General features: G+C 39.9%; 1 long non-coding RNA gene across 1 annotated transcript; it reads right to left on the bottom strand.

The window, feature by feature from the left end:
* Window positions 1–225: 225 nt before the first annotated feature.
* Window positions 226–4,294, bottom strand: LOC115943420 (uncharacterized). Its single transcript, XR_004078000.2, has 3 exons — window positions 4,202–4,294; window positions 2,959–3,072; window positions 226–2,236 (listed from the first exon to the last, which is right to left on the bottom strand). It is a non-coding gene; the product is annotated as an uncharacterized LOC115943420 (long non-coding RNA).
* Between the last annotated feature and the right edge of the window lie 2,003 nt (window positions 4,295–6,297).

The following is a 6,297-nucleotide window of genomic DNA, read 5'->3' as shown; positions in this document are numbered from 1 at the left end:
TCTCATATGGTTTGTCTCCCTCTCTGATTCCATCTTATTTTATTTTTCCCTCCTTTCCCCTTTTCCTCTTTTTATAAGGCCATAAATCCCATCATGAGGGCCTTATCCTCATAACCTAATCTAATCCTAATTACCTCCCAAAGGCTCACCTCCAAATACCAGGGCATTGGGGATTAGGGCTTCGACATATGAATGGTGAGGGGGAGGATGGACACAAATATAGCAACAGGTTGAATTACAAATATGATACAAATGAAGAAACAATTCACAAATTAAATTTTTTTTAGATTTTATTTATTTATTTGACAGAGAGATAGAGAGGGAACACAAGCAGGGGGAGTGGGAGAGGGAGAAGCAGGCTTCCTGGCGAGCAGGGAGACCAATTCGGGGCTCGATCCCAGGACCCTGGGATCATGACCTGAGCTGAAGGCAGACGCTTAACCAATTGAGCCACCCAGGGGCCCCTTCTTTTTTTTTTTTTTCATAAATTAAATTCTTAATCTGAGAACATCTGAGTATTAGTTGGCTTCTGTTTAGTAACCACACATATACTGGGTGGCATACAACAAATATACTGTCATTTATTTCTTACATGTGTATGGCCACTAGGATTTGGCAAATCTAGTTTAGACTCAACTGACCTTGTCTCTAAGCTGCAAGTTGGGCCCAAGTATGCTCTACATATCTGGCATCATAAGGATGAGTGGCTACCTGAGGCATGATCTTCTGATGGGAAAAGCTGGAGGGCAAGAGAGAAAGCCCACCTATGCAAGCACATAGTAAGCTGTTGGTCCTGTTGTGTCCATTAATATCCCATTGGCCAGATGTTGTTATATGGCTAAGCCCTAAATCAAATACTGGGAAAGTATACTCCTGTCTGGAGGAGAAGGGAAGGGATGATTATTTGTTGGACAATGTTTTAAATGTACTTGACTACAGTCTGCCCTTTTATTACAAATATTCATTCATTAGCCATATGTAAAATGTACTCAGTCATTTCAAAACACCCCAAAAGTCTTGTTCAAGCATGACATTAAAGTTGAAGTCTAGGATCACATGATTTATATAAGGTTTAGAGTATCTACTTGGGATTCAAAGCCCTAAACACTTAAAGGGTAAGATTTCTGCTCTCGCACATTTAACATATGATGGTGCAACAAAGGTAGGATAACTATAGTAAACACTTCTGTTTGACAAGGAGAAGAATAAGATACATATGGGAGTCACCAGTCTATAGTAATTCTGAAATCTTGCTAGGCAAATATTTCTTTCCTTTCTTTTTTTTAAAAAAGATTTTATTTATTAGACAGAGAGAGACACATGAGAGAGGGAACACAAGCAGGGAGAGTGGCAGAAGGAGAAGCAGGCTCCCCACGGAGCAGGGAGCCCAGTGTGGGACTCGATTCCAGGACCCTGAGACCATGACCCAAGCCGAAGGCAGACGCCTAACTGACAGCCACCCAGGTGCCCCTAGGCAAATATTTCTAAGTCCCTCCACCTTGGGGGTGTGGAATGCTCCTTGATGAAGTTTTACTTCTGTTTCTTGAAAAACACTTCCCGTATATGCTTCTTCATGGCTCTTTGCTCTGCTTCCTGGTGGGGAGGGAGCATATTTCCTTTTTCATCATCCTCCTTAGCCACTTCCGAAGAGGGCTCTTCTTGGGGCTAAGACACTCATGGTCTAGCCCCTACCTGTAGAACGTTGGGGCCCAAGGTTCTTTTTGTATCTGAAGAGTCTCAGTGTCTTTTAGTCCAAGCCTATGGTGCTTGCACTAGTTAAGGATTTTCTATATATTTGATTCCAGTCAATGCTACATACCAAAAGCTGCACCCACAATTCTCTTTGATATCATCTCACTTTATAGCCTTAACTACAGATACCTCCATCAACATCCTATTAGACCATATTCTTAATTTCTCTTAGTTCCCTTTCTTTCAGGTGAAAATATCTAGTAGATAATATGTGTAGTAAACACTCTACTTAAGCTCATACCTATGGCTGTATGATGGCTACCTTATGACTAGTTTATAATAAAGGGGACAAGTTGAGGTTTATTTATAAATGGTTCAGCTCTGTATGTGGGTATAAACCAAAAAATGATAGTGTCTGCACTATAAATCCATTCATGGGTGGACTTGAAAGCAAGTAGTGGGGAAAAATTCTTCCAATGAGCAGAGCTTCAGATGGTACACCTGGTCATCCACTTTGCTTAGAAAGACAAGTTTGATCAGGGGCCTGAAAGGAAAAATATTGTTAGGTTGAGCACTAGGAAGTCTAAGGAAAAGTTATGGGGATGAATCTAGATTTTAGTGTTACATGTGAACACCAATCATAAAGCATACACCACTAGACACATTGAACAAACAGACTGAATGATTACAACAGTTTACATCAAATAGCCTCTATCCCCAATGCTAGAACAATGAGTACATGAATGCATAGCCACAGTGGTGGGGACAGTGGCTATACAAGGGCCCCAGAGAATGGGCTCCCTTTTACCAAGGCTGATCTAACTGTTACTGCTGCTAGATGTCTAACCTGCCAGGAACAGAGACCAATACTAAGCCTGTGATACGGAATCAACCCCAAAAGAGAAACAAATGGTGGTAAGTTAAGTACATTGGACCTTATTCTGGAAGAGGCAATCGTTCATCTTGATTGGAATTGACATTACAGGTATGGATTTTCCCTTCCTGCCAACAGTGCCTCGACCATTTCCACCATCAGAGGGCTTACAGTGGGTTCTATCTCATGACATTGGCTCTTTCATTATAAATGAAATGAAGGACTACCATACCTAGGACATGCTCACTTCCAAAGGGCAGCCAGTATGTAATGATTGGTTGATGTGGGCTTATAAAGGCCCAACACTTTTGCATCAGTTTGGAACAATTCTGAGGAGCCATCTAGTTTCAGTGGGTTGGTTGAAGTCTTTTTGTACATGCATTACAGCTTACCTTCTTTCTCTGCCTGGTCTTGCTTGCTTCCTTTTCTTCCACAGGTGTTGATTCTGAAAACATTTCTTTGCAGGCTAATCTCCATATCAAGATTTGCTTTCATGGCACTCTGACCTGCAATGCAACCTTTATCTTGTCTGAGGTTTTACCAAAGGATGTTGCAGTTACACCCTTGATTTGGCCTTTACCCAGAGGCCATGTGTTACTGGAGGAACCTAGATTTGCTTTTTCTCTGAAGTTGGGATTTTGAGATAAATAGTTTCATTTTTAACCCTACAAATTTCAGAATTTCTGAATTCTTAGATTCCTTCTCAACTCTGTTTATAATCCAGGCAGTTCTTTTTGAGTTCACCTTTTCTTTTTTTTAAAGATTTTATTTATTTGAGAGAGAGAGAGTGAGTGAGAGAGAAGGCACTAGCAGGGGGATAGAGAGAGGGAGAAGCAGGCTCCCCACTGAGCAGGAAGGCTCAATCCCAGGACCCCAGAATCATGACCTGAGCCGAAGGCAGACGCTTACCTGACTGAGCCACTCAGGCGCCCCTTGAGTTCACTTCTTATGACTTTTTTTTTTCATTTAAGTTTTTATTTAAATTCCAGTTAGTTAAGATACAGTGTAATAGGGCACCTGGGTGGCTCAGTTGGTTAAGCGACTGCCTTCGGCTCAGGTCATGATCCTGGAGTACCGGGATCGAGTCCCGCATCAGGCTTCCTGCTCGGCAGGGAGTCTGCTTCTCCCTCTGACCCTCCCCCCTCTCATGTGCTCTCTCTCATTCTCTCTCTCTCAAATAAATAAATAAAATCTTTAAAAAAAATACAGTGTAATGCTAGTTTCAGGTGTAGAATTTAATGATTCAACACTTATATGCAACACCTGGAGCTCATCACAACTTACGCCTTTTTAAATACAATGCAGCTAGCAGTAGCTAGCTTTTTAAAAAAAATTTTTTATTGTTATGTTAAATCACCTCATCCCACTTCACAAGTTTATTAACTACATGTTCTGCCTTCTGTGTTATCACAGGTAACAATTTTCCCAAATGTTTTGCCACTACATAACATTGCTGACTTTTTCCCCACTCTTTTGCATCATTTTTTACTCTCCATTCCCATGGCCAGTGCCACATATATTACTTTTTTGTTATTGCAGCCCTCCACTCTAAATACCAAATTCTCTATCAAGTTTTTCTGCCTTACAAAACACCCCAAATCCAGTGGCATACAATAATATACATATATTTCTTACTCAGGCATTTGTAGGTTGGCTGAAGTTAAATGGATCTTGGCAGGACTCAGCTGGTCTGCAACCTGCAGGTTGGACCCAAGTCTGCTCCATATCTCATCCTCTTCAAGCCAGAAGCTACTTGAGTCAGGTTCTCCTGCAAAAAGCAGGTGATCAAGAGATAAGTCAACTATGCAAGTTAACTTAAAATCTGTGGCAGAGAAGCATTTTCCTCCTGTGGGGAGAAGAGAAGGGCGTGATCATTTGCTTAAAAAAATCCATTACTGTATTACCAGAATGCAGGATAAAGTATGGAAACTAGGAAAGAACAGACACATGAATAATGGACAAAGCCCAACATATGCCTAATAGGAGTTCCAGAATGAAAAATAAGCAATATTCAAAGACATAATACCTACACTTTTTTTCCAAAAAAAAAAAGATTCAGAAATCTTCAGATTAAGATTCAGAAATTAAAGTGAATTTCATGAAAACAAAACAAAAAGCAATTCTCCATACACACACGCACACACACTCTGTACATACACATATATACCTAAATGTACAGAAATTACAATGAGTTTGATGAGAACAATAAAAATAAAAATTGATGCACAAATTGCATACCTATAAATACATAGACCCATTTTCATGAACATAAAAATATGAATTTCAAAGAAAATCTTCAATACAAAAAAGGAAAAACAATTCTCAACTAAAGAAATGCCATTTAGGGGCGTGTGGGTGGCTCAGTCGGTTAATCATCTGACTCCTGATTTCAGCTCAGGTCATGATCCCAAAGTCCTGGGATTGAGTCCCACATCGAGTCCTGCTGAGCAGGGAGCCTGCTTCTCCCTCTCCCTCTGCCTGCTGCTCTGCCTGCTTGTGCTCTCTCTCTGTTAAATAAATAAATAAAATCTTTAAAAAAAAAGAAAGAAATGCCATTTAGATGGAAGACTTCTCATCAGTTACAGTATATGCAAGAAGACATTAGAATAATATCTTCAGAGTGCTGAGGGGGAAATTACTACCAACTTAAAATTCTGTACTCAGTTAAATTATTTAAGATGAAGGGAAATAAAGAGATTTTTAGGAAAAGATTGTGTTTACAACACACAGACTTCTCACAGGTCCTCACACAATGTACTTCAGGAAGATAAAACTTGAACCTAGAAGTGAGTAGACTATAAGGAGCCCTAGTGAGGAAGGAAATAAATAAAAACCATTCATTAGAGTGATTTTAAGGGAGAGGTGTTTTAAAAAGAAGCTGTATGAATGAACCCTGAGGACAGAATGCTAAGTGAAATAAGCCAGTTACAAAAAGACATATAAACTATAGGATTCCACATATGCAAGGTGCCTAGAGTAGTCAAGTTCACAGAGAAAGAAAATGTCATGGTGGTTGCAAAGGGCTGGAGAAAGCAGGGAATGAGGATTTGCTGTTTAAAGGCTACAGAGTTTTAGTTTTGTAAGATGAAAAGAGTTCTGGAGATTGGGTACATAACAATGTGAATGTACTTAATACTACTGAACTGTATACATGAAAAGGATTAAGATAGTAAAATTTTTGTGTATGTTTTACCACAATTAAAAAAATTTTTTTTTAAAGATTTTATTTATTTATTCATGAGAGACAGAAAGAGAGAGGCAGAGGGAGAAGCAGGCTCCCAAGGAGCAGAGAGCCCGATGCGGGACTTGATCCCAGGACCCTGGGATCATGACCTGAGCCGAAGGCAGACGCTTAACCATCTGAGCCACCCAGGCGCCCCACAATTAAAAATTTTTAAAAAAAGAAGATGAAGGGAAATAGTTTTATTTTATTTATTTATTTTAAAGATTTTATTTATTTAAGAGAGATTGAGAGAACGAGTGGGAGGAGGGGTAGAGGGAGAAGCAGACTCCCCACAGATCAGGGAGCCTGATGTGGGACTCGATCCCGGGACTCTGGGATCATGACCTGAGCTGAAGGCAGACGCTTAACCGACTGAGCCACCCAGGCATCCCGAAGGGAAATAATTTTAACAAATACAATAAATAGCAGAAGTATAGAAACAGCAGTTAACTTTAGACCTTTTTTTTAAAAATTTTTTATTATGTTCAGTTAGCCACCATATAACTTT

Source organism: Leptonychotes weddellii, unplaced genomic scaffold, assembly GCF_054177405.1.
Source record: "Leptonychotes weddellii isolate Sample4059 unplaced genomic scaffold, ASM5417740v2 HiC_scaffold_2442, whole genome shotgun sequence".
NCBI classification, from domain to species: Eukaryota; Metazoa; Chordata; class Mammalia; order Carnivora; family Phocidae; genus Leptonychotes; species Leptonychotes weddellii.
The sequence above is the reverse complement of the archived record's forward strand: the minus strand, read 5'-3'. Positions and strand labels throughout refer to the sequence as shown.